Here is a 22,979-nt window from a genome sequence, read left to right on the forward strand (position 1 = left end):
TTCACTCTCCTCACAATGTTTAAAGCAAAACTGATACATGGACTTCTGATTCTGAGGATAGGTTTGTCCTATTTGTGATGAGGCTATTTGTTTAAGCCCTGTGGAACTCCACTCTGTACTATGGGGAACAAAACCACCCTGTTTACGGTGCATTAGACAGTGACAGACACACACTATTGTCTGTTCCAATTGTACATTGATCATCTCAATCCCATTATTAACTGATGACCAATAGCAGCACAGACACCAGCAGCTCCATTATCCCAGTTGGAAGGCAAAAAGGGAAAGGGATGGTCAGAAGAAGTTGGAGTAACTGGTGTAACTTACAGTGGGAGCGGCAGAAGGGTGTGAAGGGAGATCGTCAGTGAAGAGAATGTATCAGCAGAAGAAATAGTGCAAGGGATGTAGGCTTGTAAGGAAAGATTAGGAAGAAGAAGGACGAATGGCAGATGAAGTTTTAGTAACAGGGAAAAGCTTGTTTTGGGGGAAGTGAGATTGGGTGCGAAAACATCACTGTTCAGGAAAATCGAGATCTAGTTTCCATTGTAAATTAAGAAAAGATTTCTTGTACTTTGTTTTCTATCATTTGATTCTTGTTTACATTATACATGTAATCGATATTTTGGTATCTCCACCAAGTGCAGACATTTTTTTTTGTCTCCTCTCGTGTGGTGCTTCAACATTTTTGAATATGAATATTTTTGCGGTATGTATTTGCTTCCAATTCAAGGTAGACATGATAATATGATTTGCTCTCTTTCAGTTTGTCTGTAACGTAGCATTTAATTGAATATTTATCCTCATCACACTAACTGATTTAAACAAACAATGAATGAGTCCATGTCCATCCTGCAGATGAAAAATTTCTTCACCCCTGGCAAATGCAGGGAATGTTAAAATCACAGTGCCAGGCAAAATGCTAATCTTCCAGCGCAAGATGCCAAATCCTACTTCATCCTAACTTAGTTAACGCTTTATGAAAAACGCTGTGGAAGGGCAGAGTGTAAAATGTGAATTCAACTCTGTGTCGAAAATGCTATTTGTGGCACCCTCATAAAAGATCAGAACTACATCACTCATGCATTCACCAAAATAGGAAAAGCAAGGGACAGGAATTCTCAAATTTTCCTATAAATAACATCTGGAGAACAAGACGGAAATCATGGTTTCTGTATGATATTCATAAATGACGATGGTGAGAATATGGAAGATAGGGGGCAGTGTAATTATAAAACATGTGGATAACACAAGGATGAGCAGTGTCGTTCACAGTGAGGAGGAAAGTGTTAGGCTACAGGAAGATTAAACAGATTATTCAGATAGATAGATAAAATGGCTGATGAAATTTAACACTGATAAATGTGGGATGATGCACGTAATAAGACAAGTGAGTACTCAAACTATGAGTAGGGAAGGCTAAATTTGCTTGTGTTTTCTTTGCAGCAGGGAAGGTTGAGGAGAGAACTGGTACAGGTGTACAAAAGCATAAGGGGAATAGAGAGGATGAACAGTCACCAGCTGTTTGCCTCACTTGAAGAATCGAAAACAAAGGGCCACACTGTAAAACTGAAAGGCAGGGGATTGAGAGAGGATTTGTGGAGTCTGTTTCGAACTGAGATGTTGATATGTGCCTGGAATGCATTGCCGAGGAGGGTGGTTGACACGGGTAACCTCACAGACGTTTAAAAAGAATGTAGATTTGCACTTTCTGGCGCAGACGTGATAGACCTGTTTTTTGTTGCATGATTCTATGCGGTAGCAGCCATGAACACTCTGATATATTCTGAAGCAATAAGGAATGACAATTGCTGGTTTGTTCCTTTAACTGTACTCAATAACTGGCTATATTACAAACCAGCATCATCTCATGTAGCTTCATGAGGGAGCGACGGTGAAGGAGGCCCAGGACCTCCATGTCCTTGGCAGAGTGGAAGGGAGAGTTGTAATGTTGAAATGAAATGTTCCCTCACACCAGACGCCTGGAGGAAGAATGCCTCATCTTCCGCCTCGGAACACTTCAACTCCAGGGCATCAATGCAGACTTCAACATTTTCCTCATTTCCCCTTCCCCTACCTCAATGCAGTTCCAAAGTTCCAGCTCAGCACTGTCCCCATGACATGTCCTACCTGCCTATCTTCTTTTCCATATATCCACTCCACCCCCTCCCCCCTCGTCCTATCAACTTCATCCCCTCCCCCACCCTCCTCTCACTTATCTATCCACTCTTCAGGCTCTCTGCCTGTATTCCTGATGAAGGGCTTTTCCCTAAACGTTGATTTTACTGCTCCTCGGATGTTGCCTGAACTGCTGTGCTCTTGCAGCACCACGAATCCAGAATCTGGTTTCCAGCATCTGCAGTCATTGTTTTTACCATGTCTTTTTTGTGGCGAGTTGATGTTTGTGTATCTGAGTGACTAGTTTCCTGCTTTTTTTTTCCGATGTAGTATTTGTTACAGTTCGTGCAAGGCATTGGGCTTATTCGTCCTGGAGCAGAACAGAAAAAAACGTGAACTTTTTGCAGTGCTCAAAATTAAGAAAAGAAAAAGTTGCTGAGTAAAACAAGAATACTCTGTTTCCAATAGCTGGCATTACAGCATCAATGAGTTCTAATTTCAAAATTGTCAGCAATGGAGCGAGGAGTGAAATAAGGGAAAAAAAACGTATTTATTGAGAGAGTTGTTTGGATTTGGAATGCACCGCCTGGGAGAGTAGTCGATAAAGATGCAATGGAGAACTGTATATATTTGGAAATTATGAATTTAACGGGCTACAGAGATATGGCTGGCAAATGGGAGGGACGTGGGAGACATTTCTGAAGCTGATGCACACACAGTGGCAAATGGTCCCCTCCTGTACTTTAAACTTTTGCACTCTGTCATGTGTCAGATGCGAATACAAGTCAGTATCAGATTATTTCCCATTGTACATGTTCGCAAATATTTGATTATTTGGTTCAACATAAGCATTCAAAATGCAAATATTGCAAGGTCAGCTTCATTATAAAATCAATTATGACTCAGAACATGAATACTTTAAATGCTAAACCAAATATGCCATCACTTTTGCACAAATCTCTTTGAAAATGTCTGACTTTTCACTCACATGATAATAAGTTCATCGTTTTTTACACTGTCCACATATATTATCAAATTTCATTCTTACTAAAAATTGGAAGTTTTCAACTCATTGTTCGCTAAAATTTGATAACACGGATCATTTATTTAGTTTAATTTTCACAGTGCATGCCGAATTAATACCATTTCTAAACTGCTGGCAAATAGCTGAAGCTTGTATATTTCCGTGAGAAATTAAACTGATTGATTATATGCAAATATAATCATATAATTGATTATATGTATAAGAAAGCTAATTGTATTATTTTGTTCAATCGTTTGCTCATGCTGAACATGTAATCATTCAGAAGCCAACCACTTTCTAACAATTGGAGTGAAATTGCATTGTTTTGAATCCTGACATTGAATATGTAATTCTGGTCACCAATATAGTTAGATACCACGTTGTTTTTTACGATATAAAATAAAATGTACGCTCTTTATTTCTGTGTTAGAAAATCATGACAGGAGTACATATTTTAGTTCCATAAACATAGAATAAACTTAATTGCTTTCAGGGATTATAGTTCAGTTGAATAATCATGGCTCACATCTTATTTTTGACCAATTTACGAAACATAATAAACATCTGATTAATACATGGGTCACCCAACAGATTATATCTGAAGAAAACACTAGCAAATAACAAGTCAAGAATCACATTCATAACTGAACTTGGCGGATTCTGTCTGGTGTACGTCATCACACACAGATATTGTACTGCCACTCAGGTGACTATATGCTCCATAACTGGATGTTTTGAGCTAATGCCCCACCCAGCTTCCTGATTTCATATACATCACTCCCTCACACGTAAAACAATTGATGAGAATCCACAAGATGGGTGAAACAGGAAACATGGAACAGTGCAGCACCGTACAGGCCCTTCGGCCCTTGATGTCCTGCCAACCTTTTACCCTTTTCGAAGATCAGACTAACTTGCATACCCCTCATTGTACTATCATTCATGTGCCGGTCCAATCGTCGCTTAAATATCCCTAATGCAGCTGGCTCTACTACTGCTGCTGACAGTGTATTCCACGCACCAACCATTCTCTGTGTAAATAACCTACTTCTGACATCTCACCTAAACCTTCCTCCATTCATCTTAAGATTATGCCCCCTCGAGATAATTCTCTGGATATCCACTCTATCTATGGCTCGCATCATCTTGCACACTTCTATCATGTCACCTCCCATTCTTCTTTGCTCCAATGAGAAAAGCTGTGGCTCACTCAAAAATCTTTGTAAGACATGACCTCCTGTTAAGGCACCATCTTGGTCAATTTCCTCAGCACCCTCTCCAAAGCATTGTCTTTCCAGTAATGAAGCAACTAGAAGTGAACACAATATTCTACAACTAGTCTCAGTAGAGTTTTTTGAGTTGCAGTACAACCTCGTATTTGTTAAACTAAATCCCCCGGCTAATCAGAACACCATACGTCTTAACAATCTTATCAACTTGGGTGGCAACTTTAGGATGCTATGACATGGACCACAAGATCCCTATGGTCCTCCACACTGCCAAGAATCCTCCCTTTATTCCTGTGTTCTGCATTCAAATTCCACCTTCCAAAATGAATCACTCCACACTTATTCTGGTTGAGCTCCACCTGCCATTTATCAGCCCAGCTCTGCATACCATCAATGTCCCATTACAACCTACAATAGCCCTCCACACTATCCACAACTCCAACAATCTTTGTTACGTCATAAAACTTACTAAAGCATCCTTAAACTTTACCATCCAAGTCATTTATAAAAATCACAACAGCAGATGTCCCAGAACCGATCCCTGCAAAACACCACTGGTCACCAAGCTCCAGGTTGAAAACTTTCCATGTACTACCATCCTCGCTCTTCTATTGGCCAGATAATTCAATATCCGCTGATTTCCCTGTATCATATGCCTCCTTACTTTCTGAATGAGCCAAGGGGAACCTTGTCAAACACGTTGCTAAAATCCATGAACATCACATCCACTGCTCTAAATTCACCAATGTATTTTGTTCCATCCTGAAAGAATTCAATAAGATGTGTGAGGCAAGATAGAACATAGAACATAGAACAGTACAGCACAGAACAGGCCCTTCGTCCCACGATGTTGTGCCGAATATTTGTCCTAGCTTAAGCACCCATCTATGTACCTATCCAATTGCCGCTTAAAGGTCACCAATGTTTCTGACGCTGCCACTCCAACAGGTAGCGCATTCCATGCCCCCACCATTCTCTGGATAAAGAACCTACCCCTGACATCCCCCCATACCTTCCACCCTTCATCTTAAATTTATATCCCCTTGTAACACTCTGTTGTACCCGGAAAAAGCTTCTGACTGTCTACTCAATTCCTCTGATCATCTTATAAACCTCTATCAAGTCACCCCTCATCCTTCGCCGTTCAATGAGAAATGTCCTGGCACTCTCAACCTATCCTCGTATGACCTATGCTCCATTCCAGGCAACATCCTGGTAAATCTTCTCTGCACCCTCTCCAAAACTTGCACATCTTTCCAAAAGTGAGGCGACTCGAACTGCACACAGTACTCCAAATGTGGCCTAACCAAGGTCCTGTACAGCTGCAACATCACTTCACGACTCTTGAATTCAATCCCTCTGCTAATGAACGCTAATGCACTATATCGTCCCTCATAAAACCATGCTATCTCTAATCAAACTATCATTTGCCAAATAATCATAAATTCTGTCTCTCAGATCCTCTCCAATACTTTGTCCAAAGCTGTAATTCCCAGGATTATTGCTATTCCCTTTCCTGAACAAGGGATTAACATTTGTCGCCCCCCCCCCCCCTCCCCCGCCAATCATCTGGCAATACTTCAGTGGAGAGTGAGTATGCAAAGATCATCGCCGAAGGCGCCAATTCCAGTGATAACCTCGGATGTTTCCTGTCTGGCCCAGGGGTTTTATCTATCCTTATATTTGCACTTCAACCAATCTGCACTTCACCTCACATTGTCTAATCCCTGCCCAACCAATTGACTGTTTGACTGATTTCCATTTCAGGGCTGCCCTCCCGAGCAAATACAGTTCACAATATCCTGTGAATCACGGAATGGAAAAAATGTGAAGGCATCAATGACTTCCTGATGAAGGACTTCTGCCCATAGTTTTCACTCTCCAGCTCCTCGTGATGTTTCCTGACTTGCTGTGCTTTACCAGCGCCACACTTTTCGACTCTGATCTCCAGCAATTGCAGTCCTCATTTCTCCATTATTGAGGGTTGACTCCTCGCACACAGAACAGGGAATTAATCACCAGGTTTTCATTGTATGTGCAGCTGCTGTTCAGTTCTAGAATGTTGCATTTGATGAATACATTAATTAAAAAATAAATTACAATTCAACAGTTCTAGAGTTACAGTTTTGTTTCATGGATTATGCAGCTTGATAACAAACAGTAAACGACTGATGAACTCCGAAGTTACAGAGTATTCCACGTGTGATATTCCAGGCTGGATGTTCTTTGCATTAATGCTGGGAATATTATCAGATAGACAGATGTGATAATGAAACAAGGTGACATGTGGAAGTGTTACATTTTTGCCATTACAGAGACGTATCTGAAGGAGGCCAGGGCTGACAACTCAATATTCAGTGTTACAAGAACGAGAGGCAGGGCAGGAGAGGGGAAAAAGAGGAGGTGGGATTGCATTGTTAATTATGGAGTCAATGACTGCAGGAAGAAGGGACGATACACTGGAAGGATCTTCTAATGACGCTTTGCATGTAGAGCTCATAATCAAAACTATTACAGATACACTGCTGGGGATATATTATAGAACCCCACATAAAAGAGAGTACAGAAGCAATATAAAACCAATTTTCTGAGGTGTGTAACTACAATAGTAGGATCATTATATTCAGATATTTCAATTCCAAATATTCATTAGGGCAGTGATAACTTTTTAAGGTGGGGAAGATGTCTTGAAATTTAATCCAGACAGCTTCTTATATCAACATGGAGCAGGTACAACAATGGGCGGTATAGTGCTGGGCATAACTGTGGAGAACGAAGCCAGTTAGTTATTGCAGGCAGGATTGGGAAAGCATTGTAGCATCAGTGACTGTTACTCATGCATTTTTAGCTTGTTAAGGAAAAGACCAAAAGAAATAGCTCCGAAAAATAAAGATTTTTGGACTGCTGAGGCAGATTGTATTAAAAATAAGTCATGATCTGGCCATAGTACAGTTATTTCTGGGTGAAACTGTAGCAGAAGAGCGTGGGGGTCACATTCTCAAAATGGAATCGATGCCAGTGTCACCGCAACATGTTACACTGAAGATGAAATTTATGAAAACAAGACAGGAGAACCTTGAATGTCTACAAATATTCAGAATGGAATTCAAAATTATAGATATGCTTAAAACAGTTCTAAAGTGGGCAGGTCAATGGAGATCCCAGAAGAGTAGCGAACATATCGGGATAAACTCAAGAAAGTAAGTAGAAGAGCAAAAATGGGAATGATAAAAACATTAGCTGGCAATATTTTCAAGAATTCAACGACATTTAATCGATGTATTAAGGGTAAGAGGGTAACAAGACAAAGAATGGGGTGTATTAGGGACCAAGGAAGCAGCCTGTGCACAGAACCAGAGAATATGTTAAACACGTACGACATATCAGTCTTTGCTTTGGAGAAGCAGTTCCTGGATTCACTGTCAGTTTCTGACAGTGTGTCTTTGAGCAGATTGACACTGATGCTGAGGAAGAATTGGAAGTTGATGCAGGACTAAAAGTGGGCTAATCCCAAGATCCAGATGAACTGCAAATTAGACTAATGTGGAAGATGAGGGAGGAGATTACAGGCTCTTAAATTTTGTGGGTTTTTTTTGTTTTGCATCTGGCCACAGAGGAGGTGTGATTGAACAGGACAAAATCTCATGAATGTTCAACTTCCATGCAGAGTGCTAGAAAAAATCAATGGGGTCTAAAGATCACCAAGTCTCACATCAATGGGAGGGAAACCATTGTGCAAAATTGTGAAGGCTGTTTTGGCTGGATCACTAAATATCTTCAAGGCTGAGATGGACAGATTTTTAAACAAGGGTGACATCTGTTCTTATGAGAACGACAGCAAAGACCGGAGGAATGCGACAATGCCGATTGGCTGTCAGGGTGAAGATTTGCATCAGCGCAGTCAACACTACCAGAGGGAAGACCTCAGCAACACATCTTCCATGGGCACGCATGAACCTGGTGTCAAGGAATGCTAAAGGCTAAATATTCCATCACTGGTTTCCCACCTTCCCTAGCAGGGGAGATGACATGATCAATAAGGTGGATCTTCCCAAGATGAGACTAGGATCAAGTGTCTGTTCTTATTAGAATGGGTGTCGAGTTGCGAATCATCAGAGCTAGTTGAGATCATCGCTGGATTGTGATTGGAGGACAGTTTGTTTGTGCTGATCTGCTCTTGGTGGATCCTCATGCTGGTTTCAGCCTAACACCATATCAGGGACCTGACAACCTAGGAGCTATGGCCTCAGCAACCACTCAAAGCCCAGGCCAGGGCATTCACAGCACAGTCAGGGCTACTGTAAAGAAGATGGAGGAATGTACACCGGTCGATCGGACTGTGTCCCTCAAGAAAATTATGCTCGAGTGCTGCGGGTTTGACGCAGCAAACGTGTACTGCCTGCAGGATTTCCCTTAGGCAGGCTATTTCGATATGACCGTCGGGAGCATGAAGCATTGCGAGCAGCTCCAGAAGGTGTTTAAAGAGAAGCAAGGGGGGTGGAATCTGTTCTCCATCTGGTGGGTGGTCGCGTTGTATGTGCTTCCTGCACAGAGGAGTAAGGTTGTTATAATTCATATGTACAACACCCACGTCCCAGCAGCTGATTTCCTGACCTTCCTGAGAAGATGTATCCAGGTCGAGGGAGAAAGCACTAATGTGGTTGACCATTTCGGGATCTTGACCAGCAAGCGGCAGGTCAGGGTAACTCTGAGGGCCGATGCCAGTGGGAACATCCTCCACCAACACTCCAGCTTTGCAATCAGAGGGAGCCGAGTTACATGATGGTCAGAGGGCAACCGAAAGTGTGCCAAAACTGCAGAAGGTCAGGAAACTTGGCGGCAGACTGGAAGGTGACTCTGTTGAAACTGCAAGCAGGAGGGTCACCCAACCAAGGAAGGCAAAGAGGATAAGAACTGTAATTGTGCTGAGAGGCAGAACATATGTACAAGGCCTGCCCAAGATGAGCGGCCGCCACGTACTCTCAGATGGCCAGAGGTGGACGGCAAAAGATCAGCAAGGCACCACAATTCAGCAAGGGAACGGTGTGTGGTGGAACCCAGAAGGAAAGACAGGCTGGAGCATAGTAGGCCGCAGTCAGCTGAGATGTGCAGCATCCAATCCAAACTCCTACAGGTCAGGCAGAGGTAATGGAAGAGGAGGGAACCAAGGGGGGCGAGGAGTGGATTCCTGTAAAAAAAAGGAAGTGGAAAACTCTACAGGTCCCCAAAAACACCCAGCAAAGGGGAAACGACACCTGCAAGAGGAGGAAATGGGCAGCTCTTCGGATGTTGAGGACGGGTGTAAGGAGAGTCGTCACCACCAGAAGAAACAAAGCGCCGTGGGTAGAAAGGAGGGCAGCACCCCCCCACCCCGCCAAACAGGAAAAGACGAAACCTCTTTGGGGACTGGTAAAGACCAACCCCCACCCAGTGAGAACCAGGAGGTATACACACCGCCCCACAGCCCCAGATAATTGGTTTCAGCGATCCTCTGACAGCCCCGTGGTCAGACAGAGACCTGGGTTGTGCGGACCCTCGGCCCAGCCTGATGACACCAGAGCGGGGAAATGTCCTCAGCGTGGAGTCGGAGAGCTACCTCAGCCCTGCAAGGGTCCAGCAGTTCGCTTACACCACAGGGATGCAGACAGCTACCCCAGAGAGGCACAACCAAGAGCAAATGGACACTGGTAACCTCATAAACTGTTAAAATGCGTATAAAATTGCCAGCATTAATGTGCATAGCATTAAATCTGCTATGCAATGTGTTTCTACGTTGGCCTTCTTAGCCAATGTGAAAGCCAATGTCATGTTTCTGCAGGAGCGTGGGATACCACACCTCACTAGCTAGAGGAAATGGTAGAGCTTGTGGGCCCATGGGCCGTCGGTTTGGTTGGGGAGCAATGATAACAGTGCCTCCGGCCTGGGTATCCTGTTACGAGGAGGCAACTTCACCATCTCCGTGGTTAATCCTCGTCACCGACGTCATGGACAGGAATGCTACCCAGAGACTGATCAATGTGACGCCCCAGTGGGTAAGAGTGATCGATTGGCCGTCCTGCAACAGCTTCAACTTTGCTGTCTACGTCCAGGTCGGTCATTCTGACAGGAGATTTGAACGGTATCATTGATGCAGATGTACAATCCGGCGGCGGGGGGAGGTGGGGTAAGGGGGAGGGTGTGGCAGTAAATTGGACGCCACTTCCAGACCCCTGATGGTAATGGTAAAAGATGCCAAGCTGCATGACGTCTTCAGCACCCCGGCAGACTGAGCACAGTATAGTTATACTTTTTCACGGGCAGACGGGTCTATGTGCTCAAGGATAGATTACTTGTTTGAGTCCCGAACATTCTTCATCAGATACAGCGACGTCAAGTAGGTGTTCTTCTCTGACCACTGCCTCCTGCTGGCTGACTGTCACCTACAGGACGAGAAGCAGTCTGGTAAGGGAACGTGGAAGCTGAACACAAATCTGTTGGCCCCAGGAAACATTGAGGAGCTCAAGAGGGACTACACAGGTTGGAGAAACATGAAGCTCCTCTTTGAGTCTCCAGCAGACTGGTGGGAAACAGTAAAAGGGAACATTAAGAGGTTCTTGATTCTCAAAGGTGTTCAGGATGCGATAGAGAGGCGGGCAAGACTGTCCCAACTCCAGGAAAGCATGCAAAACTTGCTCCTGCTGCAGACGATGAGGGTCAATGTCATGAACGATCTGGAGATGAAGGGCCAGCAAGACTCGCTCTATACAACGGAGGCCTCTAAGAAAATCTTCCAGTCCAGGGTTCGCTCCATGGAATCGTGCTCAATTTTCTTCTTCCAGAAGGTGCACAAAGTAGGAAGAAGATTACTAACTCCATAAGGATCAGCAAATCCTTCTATGCCAGTCCATATGACTCGAGGCCAACCGACAGCGCTGCCTCCCAGTCTTTCCTGTCCTCTATCACCGAGGTCTTTGACGACAGAACACGGGAGAGGCTGAATCAGCCGTTATCTCTGGATGAGCTAACCAAGGAACACGAGTCCTTTGAAAAGAATAAAACTCCCGGAAGTGACGGCTTACTGGTTGTGCTCTATTCTGCTCTATGGGACTTGATTGGCAAGGAACTGCTGAAGGTGTATGTCAGTATGTTTCTGGCAGGTATTATAAGTGATTCCATGAGGAAAGGCATCATCACCCTCATCTACAAGCGGAAGGGGGAGGGAGGAAATCAGAAATTGGAGACCGATCTCACTATTGAATGCGGATTACAAAATCTTGTCAAAGTTCGTCGCCAACCGGGTCAGGTCTGCTCTGGGGTCGGTGATTCATCCTGACCAAACCTGTGCTGTACTGGACAGGATAATCGCTGAGAGTCTCGCAATCCTCAGGGATACGATCGGCTAAATGCAGGACAGGACGTTTAACACCTGCCTCTTCAGACTGGACCAGGAGAAAGCCTTTGATAGGATATTTCATACGTGTATGAGAGATATTCTATCCAAAATGGGCTTTGGTGAGGGAATCTACAATTGGATCAGACTGCTCTACACCAACATTGTCAGTGCAGTCTCAATCAATGGGTGGGAATCAGTTAGCTTCCCAGTAAGATCTGGAGTCAGGCAGGGCTGCCGTCTCTCTCCTGCCTTGTTTGTGTGCTGCATAGATCCGTTTGCGGAGTCCATCAGGAAGGATGCGAGCCTGAGAGCGGTGAATATTCGTGTCAGCAGGGGCCTCCAGGTTAAGGCCTCCCTCTATATGAATGATGTCGCCGTTTTCTGATGGGTCCTCTGTCCGTGCACAAACTCATGTGCATATGTGACCAGTTCAAACACACCTTGGGGGCCAAGGTAAACCGAGGCAAGAGTGAGGCCATGCTCTTCAGGAACTGGACTGACCAATCCTCCATCCCCATCACCGTCAGGACTGACCACCTGAAGGTGCTGGGTATTTGTTTCGGCTTGGCTGGGGCGTGTGCCAATCTCGGGAGGAGCGCATCAGGAAACTGAGTAAGAAACTGGGCAGATGGAAGCAGCGGTCGCTCTCCATCACGGGAAAAACTTGATCGTCTGGTGTGAGACACTATCATTACTGTTATATGTGGCACAGGTCTGGTCAATTCACAGAACCTGTGCCTTCGCAGTCTCCCGGGACATCTTCCAATTTATATGGAGATCAAAGATGGACTCGACGTACAAAGATCCGGGCAACTGGGGAGAAAAACGCTCCCAATGCCACACTCACACTGATGGCAACCTTTGTGTGCGGCTGTGCGTTGCTCCCCGATACACAAAAAAGAAATGTCACTACGTACTGAGATTCGACCTGCCCCCGGTGTTGCAAAGGAGGGGCCTGGTCTCGCAGCAAGTTGTTGGACCGTTCTGTAAAACCTGTCCTTGGTGGAGAAATTTCTGAAGAATAACACCTTTGACCACAAGTCCATCAGGAAATGGTCAGCACATAGTGTCCTTGAGACCTGTCGGGAAAAGGAGAGGGTGGACCCTGTTGAGCGGTTCCCTGAGCAGACTGTCAAAGCCATTTGGCAGAATGCCTCATCGCCAGAACTTTCCAACAAATACCAAGACATGGCTTGTCTGGTGTTGAGAAGGTCTCTGCCTGTGAGATCCTTTATGCACGCCCAGTCTCTCAGCCGCACCACACGCTGCCCTCGAAGCGGGTGTGGAGGGGACAAGACTGTCAGACACCTCCTTCTGGAATGTGCATATGCAAAGGAAATCTGGAGAGGAATGCAATGGTGTTTGTTGAGGTTTGTTCTGAGCAGCACCGTGATGCAGGACTCCATCCTCTATGGTCTGTTTCCTGGGATGCACACTAAGACGATCATCAACTGTGCATGGAGGATCATCAACTTGGTCAAAGACGCTCTTTTGTCTGTCTGAAACCTTTTGATATTCCAGCTGAAGGAGTTGCCCCCGAATGAGCGTTGCAGAATGGCACATTCTGAGGTACAGGACTACGTATTGAGGGGTGCGCTGAATCTTTGGGCAGCTGCTGCCAAGACGCGGTGTGGAAAGACCACCATGCCATGTCTGTCCACCAAAGAAAAACAGGGGACCCACTCATTAAGTGGGCTCCGCTGGCAACTCAGTTAAATATATGGATGGTAAACGTACAGACTTCTATATGCGAAGGATTAATTCCGATCTCTGTGTGTAAAGAAATGCAATGTGCACATATGAATTGCATCATCAATTGTATAGATCAACAAAATATTTTATGAATAAAATATATTTTTGAAATAAAAATAAGTGTTTCCCTCCTTCCCTAACCATAACTAAATGTGGAGTGGTCGATTGACATGCTGTAATTAGCAGAGTAGGTAGTAATGCTTTGGTTTGAGAAGCTTCAGTAAGCAGCAGCTCAGCAAAATGTGCAGATAAGCTCAGATAAAGTCTCTTTAATGCTTGTCTGACAGCAGTCGAGATGGCAGTTAGGGAAGTCACATGTTCTACCTGCGGGATGTGGGTCCTCAGGGAGACTTCCACTGTTCCTGATGAATACACGTGTGTGGGAAGTGTTTGGGCACTGTAGCTGGCTGCTCTCGGGGTCATCCGAGATACGGAGAACTTCGTTTGTAAGACCTTTAGTGAGGTGGTCACACCCAAATCCCTCCCTTAGCCTGTTTCTGCAATGACTGTCATATCACAGTACCATGTAAAGATCCATGTCCTGAGTTCATCTGCCTTCCTTGTCAGCCCTGTTGCCTTTAAATAAACGCTATTTATTCCAACACGCGTTCCTTGCTTCCTGTCGTGTTCCAGGCAGAGAGTAGCTGGGCGACCACTAGGAATGGCAAATGGAGTAGGCAGAGAGTGCAGGAATCGCCTGTGGCTATTCCACTTGAAAACAAATATACCATTCTAGATACTGATTTTGGGTTTGGGGAGTGGGTGGGTGTCGGGAAATGAACGTTCAAGGGAAAGCAGCAGCAGCCAGGTTGGTTGCAGTACATCTGGCTCTGGAGCACAGCGGGAAAGGGTAAAGTTAAACAGGGTCTTAGAGGTAGGCGAGTCGATTATTAGGGGGACAGATTGTAGATTCTGTGACCTCAAATGGGAATCCAGGATGGTGTGTTACATCTCAGGTGTCAGAGGACAGGATGTCTCCGAGTGGCTGCAGAACGTTCTCAAGGGGAGGCTGACCAGCCAGAAGTCATTGTGCACGTTGGCACAAATGACAGAGGTAGATATAGGAATGAGGTCCTACAGAGTGATTACAGAGAGCGAGAAGGAAAGTTAAAAACCAGGACCTTGACGGTGGTAATCTTCTGATTACTTCCAGTGGCATGAGCTAGTGTAGGTAAAAATAGGCGGATATGGCAAATAAATATGTGGCTAAAGAATTGGTGCGGGACAGAGATTCAGATTTTTCGATCAAAGGGAATTTTTTGACAAAGGTGACCCGTTCAAGAGGGACAGTTTGCAAATGCACTAGACGGGGGACGAATATCTTCGCAGCTAGTTTTGTTAGTGCTACAAGGGAGAGTTGAAACGAGATTGGCATAGGGGGTGGGATCCTCAAGAGCAGGGAGGCAACTGCGATGCTGGAAAAAGATACAGTAATCAGGATTTGAAATGTGAAAAGTTAGGTCAAGCTGGAACAAGACGGGGAACAAGGAATGCCTGTTGGCTTAATTTCCATTTATTTAAATGCAAAAGGGCTGATCGGTAAGACTGATGATCTCCGGGTGTGCATATGTACATGGGACTGAGATAGTATAGCTATTACAGAAATATGGCTGAGGGACAGATAGGATTGACAGCTTAATGTACCTGGGTAAAATGCATTAGGAGGGACAGAAATGGTGGAAAGAGTGGTGGGGAACTTGTATTTCTGATGAAGGAGAGTATCACAAAGCATCAGAGATGAAATAACTAAAGGAACAATCAGGGTGTCTTTGTGGGTGGAATTAAGAAATAAGAAGGGGATGGTGACATTATTGTGCCCCCAAATAGTCAATAGTAATTACAGGAACAAAAATGTGTACAGAGATTAGGGAGACTTGAAAGTACAATAGGGTTGTCATAATGGTAGTTTTAATTTTTATAACACAGATTGGGACTGCCAGAGCATTAAGGCATTTGATGATATTAAATTCATTAAGTGCGTCAGGAAAGTTTCCTCAAGCAGTATGTAGAGGATCCTAATCGGGAAGAGGCAAAATTTGACCTATTCTTAGGAAATAGTGCAGGACAGGTGAGTGAGGTGACGGTGGATTCGCAGTTTGAGACCTGTGACCATAGTTCTATTAATTTTAAAATAGTTACGTAGAAGAAAAAAAAACTGGTCCTCAGATTCAAGTTCTACATTGGGGCAAGGTGAATTTTGCCGGAATTGTACAGGAGCTTGCGGGGTTGACTGGATTCGTTTGTTTGCAGGCAAAGGGACCTCTGGCAAGTGGAAGCCTTTCAAAGTGAGACAGCTAGAATTCAAGATCTATATGTTCCTGTGAGGGTGAAAGGAAAGTTGACAGGAATGGGGAAACTTGAATGACAGGAGATATTGAGGCTTTGACCAGAAAAAAATGTGGACGTGTGGCTCAAGTCCAGGCAGGCGGGATCAGGGGAATCATTGGAGGTACACAGGGGATACTGGAGTTTAGTGAAGAAGTAAATCAGTAGGGCGATAAAGGGCCTTGACTGAGAAGATCAGGGTGAATCCAAAGAGGTTCATTTTGAATATTAAAGGAAAAAAAACATTAACTGCAGAAAGAATAGAACCATCAAAGACCAAAGTGGACATGTATGTGTGGAACCATAAGAGATGGGCGATGTCTGTGTTTACCGTGGAGAAAAACATGAATACTTGGGAACTTGGGGAAGTTAGTGGTCGTATCTTAGGGAAAGTCCATAGCACAGTAGGTGAGGTTTTGAATGTACTGGAATGTTTGAAGCTGGATAAATCTCATTGTCCTTAACAGATTGATACAAGAAAACTGCAAGGGGCTAGAGAAAAAATTGATAGGCCCTGGCTGATAAATCTGATCATCATTAACCACAGCTGAGATCCCTGAAGACTTGAGGATAACAAATGTTGTATCTTATTCAAGAAGGACTGGAAAAGCAAATATCTAGAAACAATAGACCAGGAAGTTTAACATCTCTACGTTACTTGAGAAGATTATCAGGGATACGTTGGACATGCATTTGGAAAATTGAATTTGATTCGGAATAGTCAGCATGACTTTATGAGTGGAAGTTTGTACCTGACGAATTTGTTAAAGTTCTATGATGACGTGCCCAGGAAAGTTGACGAGGTCTGGCCGGTACATGTCGAAACATGTTATGCTGTCAAAGCACAACAGGTCAGGCAGCATCGGAGAGGCAGGAAAATCGACGTTTTGGGCATCAGCCCATCATCAGAAATGTCCAAATCAGCGATTTTCCTGCCTCTCGGATGCTGCATGACCTGCTGAGTGTTTCCAGCACCACAATTTTCAACATCTACCGGCCAGGCCGAATCAACTTTCCTGGTTACGTCATCATAGAATATTAACTGATCTCCAGCATCTGCAGTGCTTACTTTCTCCAAGGGCAGTAGATTTAATCTATATGGATTTAAGTTACACCAGAACAGGATGGTCCTTTTCAGGCCTTGGACACATTCACGGTAACAGGAGGAGGCCAGTCAGCCACTCGAGCCTGTAAAACTGTACCCAGAGTAGATCATGCAGTCTATTCAGCTACTTCAAGTTAGTAACACAGGAAATGTAAGAGGCCACCAAGTGACTGGACAATAGGAAGACTGGAAGAAGACGATCTCTGTATAGCCCCGCAAACCTGCCCTTCCTTTCAGTAAGGGCACAGCTGATCCGCTCTCAGCCACAATTTCTCTTTTATGCCCAATTCTTTGTAGCATTCAACTCCCTGATGTGTCAATTTTCGTTAACACCACGCCGTGCTCCAAGAATTTCAATGATGTAGCTCCCCCTAACTGTCTGGGATAGAGAGCCCCAAACATTCACTACCCTCTGAGAGAAGGAAACACTCTCCACACATATACTGTGACTTATTGAAATGAACAATAGATATGAACACAGCGTCAGATTGACTGGCCCTGACATCACGGCGGTATTTGACTGAGCAAGGTGTCAAGGAGACTGAACAAAATTGAACTTAATGGGAATCAGTTGTAAACTCCCCATTGGCTGGATCATCCAGAACACAGTGTGACTGGTGGAGACCAATCCTCTCAATCCCTGGATATCTCTGTGGATGAGCCTCAGGGAAACTTTCTCGGCACAAACAATTGCAGCTCGTTCATCAATGTCTTTCCCTCCGTCATACCTTCAGAGCTGGGGATGTTCAGTGAAGATCACACAATGTTCAGAACAATGTGTCACCTCCTCAGGAGCTAAAGTTTCAAAACCTGGACAACATTCAAGCTCATGCAGTAAAACTGTCTGGAACATTCATGCAACAGTGAGACCAGACCCTGCACATTTCTTCGTTAAAAAAACGAAGCTCATGCAGCATCTTAAGCTGCTTTCACGGAAATTTGACAGAGCCATTCAGCCCATCAAAACTATTGGATAAGAACAGACACGGTCCATTTCGCTTTCTCCAGCCGATTACACTGGAAGCGATTAAAAAAAAATCGACAAATGTTGAAATGCGAAGTAGACAGGCAGAAGGCTGGAAGAACGCAACAAGCAAGGCAACATCAGGAGGTGGAGAAGTTAACTGCTTGGGGATAAATATTCAGGACTGGAGTGGGGTAAGGGAGCTACAGATAAAGAGGCAGGACGAGGGAGGAGGAGACAGGGTGGTGAGGTGGTGATAGATGAACACAGGTAAAGGGGTACCACTGGGTTGGACGATGGGAGAACTGAATCCAGCTGAATCTGAAAGAAGGGTAGCTAGAATGGAAGGAAGGAGAAGGAGGTGGGAATGGAGTTGAGGGATTGAAAGGCAGGTTATTTGAAATTGGAGAACTCAATGTTGTCTGACTTGCTGTGTTCTTCCATGCCCCTGCTTTTCTGCTATTACACAGGAAGATAATGAGCTCAGTCAGTACATCACGCTGGTACGCAGGAACCAAGGGTCGCCCAATAATGTCCGTGAACCTTTTCTTCCCTGGGAACAGAAGGAGGACTTTCTGTCCCTCGAAACACTAACGCATAAAGAGAAGAAACTATTCAGCCCGTCCAGACTGTATAGGATGTCACTGATGCTCCAACATTGCAAAACCAATGAAGCAGAGACTGCACAGACAGACCGGCCCATGTTGTTCCTCCTGGCTCCATTGTTAATGGTGCACACGCGTTATATGAACGACACCATGGTTTGCTAACAGTGAGGAGGGACTGCGGACAGTTTATGCCAGGTCTCAAGGAGTCATCTCCCAGAAGGCAGACTAGTGTCCTCTATGGAGGTCAGAAGTTGCTGGGAATGGCGAACTCTATCAGAGTGTGGCTGCTGACAGGTTTGTGAAAACATAACGTTCAGTGCAGGATCACACACCAACTGCTCATTGAGACAGTGACAGTTTATTCAGAGCCTGGAGCTCTCGCTTAACCAACATAAGGTCCCACGCAGGTACGTATAATATCATAGAATCGTAGAGTCTAACGTAACGGAGACAGGCCGTTCAGCCCAAACTGGTCCATGCTGACCTAAATCTTCATCCATGCTAACCCCATTTCCCTACACTTTACCCACATTCTTCTAATCGTTTTCTCCCTTTCTAGGCGGCACCTGTGGGCGGCACTGTGGCACACTGGTTAGCACTGCCTCCTCACAGCGCACGAGGCGGGTTCCGTTCCCGCCTCCAGCATATCTGTGTTTGGAGTTTGCACATCCTTTCCGTGACAGTGTGGGTTTCCTCCAGGTGCTCCGGTTTCCTCCCACAATCCAAAAACGTGCAGGTAATGTGAATTGGTCCTACTAAGTTGCCCAAGGTGCTAGGTAAAGGGGAAAATGTAGGAGGATGGGTCTGGGTGGGTTGTGAGTCGGTGTGGACTTGTTGGGCCGAAGGGCCTGTTTCCACACTGTAAGTAATCAAATCTAAGTAAAATATTTGCCTATGGGAAAATACATACTTTATTTAACACTATCAATGTTTTGTTTTGAAAATAATGAGATTTGGTCCATTACCCTGAAGGTTTAATGCAATCACTTTTTTTTTTCTTTTGTAGTGACATAGATTATTTCCTTCGCAGTCTTCTCATGATACCATCACCACATGGGTTAATCTGGTGAAACTCCTTTACACTGGCTCGCTGTGGCAAGGTGATCGTTCCTTATAAAGGAGAGATAATCTGTACACAGTGCCCCAAGTACCTTCTGAACAACACTCTAGCACGGCAGGAAAGTATTTCACTCCAATTCTTGAATCGTTTTGCAAAGAAGGACAGTATACAATTTACTGTGTTGAATACTTGCTGCCTGGTATGAACTCTGTTTGTGACTTCTGACCAAGGAACACAGCTCATTTTCGCCAACGGCCGTTCTGAATCTTTAACGTTCTAATTAGTTCAAAATGAAGAAGGATGGTATGTTTTACCAAATCATTCTTTTGCCTTGCGAACAGCTGTGTTTCAAGTACAGCCACACAAACAGCAACACCACGATTGCCATTTGAGATGGTCAGAGATGCCAGGAAGGCGATGTCCTAACAGTAGTATCTCCAGTTTATTAATCTGGGGACCCGGGTGCTGACCCCATCCTGGATTCGAATCCCACCATGATAAAAGGTGGCATTTGAATTCAATAAAATCGAATGAAGCTATGAAACCATTGCTGATTATCAGAAAATCCTACCTGACACTCTAATGCTCTTCGGGGAATGATATTTACCACATTCAGCTGGTCGGACTGACATGTGAATCCCGCAATGTATTTGACTCTGAATTGCCCTTTGAAATAGCCAAACCAGCCGCTCAGTTAGTTACTCACTATAAACATCAAAGAAATGAAACCGGACTGAACTAAGCACTGACTACTCACAGCCCACAGACAGCAGTGGGTCAGGAAGGCAGCTCACCAACACTTCTCAAGGACAATGACGAAAGGGAATTAAATACTGGCCCAGCATCCCACTAATGAATAAAGGTGGATGATCACACTCAGGGAATACAGACAAAGGGACATAACTCACTTTAAACAGGAACCTTGATTTATACCCTACATGGGCATGATTTTCGTTAATATGGGAACAGGAGAAAAAAAAAAAGATTAACCTCGTTTTTAATTTCCATTCCAGCTGATCATCTTCAAACCCTTTGTTTGCTTATTTTCTTTTATCTCTCGTTTATCTGTCTATTCAACTCACTCTTTGTCGCCTTCATCATAGACATCCCTGTCACCAACATCAATCACAATATTTTCAAGCTGTGTTCAGTTATGATGGTAGGTCAGCGAACTCGAAATGTCAATTCTATTTTGCTCTCGACCCACGGGTGCCAAATCTGAACAGTTACTGCGGCAGCTTCTCATTCTTTTTTTTTGTTTCTGATCTCTTGCATCATTCTTTGTTTTATTTAAACTTCCATAATATTATGACATGGGATGTCTGCATCGCTGGTAAGGGCAGCATTTATTGACCTCACTAAATGCTCTTTATTGTGAGGTCATTCTTTGACACAGTATAGAGCCAATCACATTGTTGTGAATCTGACGTCAGTCTTAAGACAATTCGGTAATAATGCTAGATTTCTTTACCAAAGGATATCAGTGCTATAGATAAACGTATTGTCAAAATGCTGGTGCTGTTATTGAAATATTCGTGAAATTATCGTTTATTTCCAATTCCTGTTATTTGAATTTAAGTTCTGACATATCTGAGGTAAGATTTAAAACAGTGTATTTTGTGCAGTAACCTGGGCCTCTGAATTACATATCCGCTGACATCACTTCTCTGACACGTTATCCCTGTCATGAATTTACTTTAGAGACAAGAACAAGGTTGTGATTGACATATTTGTAACGGAAAGTGCGCTTGTAAGAGAACTGGAACCATAAAGTCTGAATTTTATAATGGTTTATTTAGTATCCGCACTGACGTCAAGGTGGGGACTGCTGATATTATGGAGCTGGTAGTGGGTAGAGTTGGTGATGGAGAGAATACCAAGAAATAAATCAATTCGTGTCCAAAAGGTACTTCGAGAATGTGAACAGTCTTGTTCTCAGATGTTTGTGTGGATGAGCTTGTTGGGCAGTTCAGAAGTTTGTAGTAATGAATGGAATTTGCATTTGAAACTGAAGACAAAGGATTCTGTCTTTGCCAAATGTAGATAACAGAAATAGCAATGAGGTTCACCATGGTTTATTGATTAACAAATGGATAGAGATGAAGAGACTTACCAGGAACACCAACAATAGCGAGCATGGGATAGTAGCCCGCGTGAATAATCATCAGTGCACCCATATATCCGATGTGATAATGTGAACCCAGACCAGGAAAAATAGGCAAGATACCAGGATAAACTCCTATCCATTGTTGCAGCATTCCAATCTAGAGTTCTTAAAATCTGATACATTAATGGAACATTCCAGATTATTCTCGAATGTTTATCTCTCCTCTCACTGTCTCTGCAGCTGCTGATCCCTGTTAGTGTTGGAGATGATGCATCTGCTGCGACAATGGCATAAAGCATTGCATGAAGCTCCTTACTATTAGAAGAGGGGTGCCACATCTAGTGCCACAGTCAAAATACATGGAGACTGGCCTCAATCACAGTCACTGAAAAAACAGATCCAGTTGACTCCTTTCAGTGTGGTACCTTCCGTTCACAATACGAACTGGACTGGATTGAATGTTGGCATCACTGGCTGTTGGTCACATCTCCCACCACCAATTGCTGTCGTGACGTTAGTGGTGAGGGACAATGAGGATATTTTCCTATCACAAGTTAGATGATTCTGATGTGTTGTCCGTTTGCAATGTTATAACCACCTGAACTTCCCATCACCATCACCCCCAAAACAAACAACCTTGATGTAGTTACCGTACTGATGTCTCCTCCACAGAACAGGCGCCAGCCAATAGATTTGCAGTGGGCATATTTGCCCTGACCATACACAGGAAGTGTGAATCTGTCTGGACGTTCCTCTTATTGCTCTAATAAGCCAATCTTGTATCTTCAATACCCAATGCCCTTCAGCACTATTTTATATTAACTCACAAACACTCATTTTTTGAATACACTTCAAAGCCAAATGTCACAAATTGTCACAAATCTGGTCCCTTTACAGGATTATGTTGTTAGAACATAGAACAATACAGCACAGAACAGGCCCTTCGGCCCACGATGTTGTGCCGAACTTCTATCCTAGATTAAGCACCCATCCATGTACCTATCCAAATGCCGCTTAAAGGTCGCCAATGAATCTGACTCTACCACTCCCACGGGCAGCGCATTCCATGCCCCCACCACTCTCTGGGTGAAGAACCCACCCCTGACATCTCCCCTATACCTTCCACCCTTCACCTTAAATTTATGTCCCCTTGTAACACTCTGTTGTACCCGGGGAAAAAGTTTCTGACTGTCTACTCTATCTATTCCTCTGATCATCTTATAAACCTCTATCAAGTCACCCCTCATCCTTCGCCGTTCCAACGAGAAAAGGCCGAGAACTCTCAACCTATCCTCGTATGACCTACTCTCCATTCCAG

Source organism: Chiloscyllium punctatum, chromosome 48 (genome assembly GCF_047496795.1).
Source record: "Chiloscyllium punctatum isolate Juve2018m chromosome 48, sChiPun1.3, whole genome shotgun sequence".
Classification (NCBI taxonomy): Eukaryota; Metazoa; Chordata; class Chondrichthyes; order Orectolobiformes; family Hemiscylliidae; genus Chiloscyllium; species Chiloscyllium punctatum.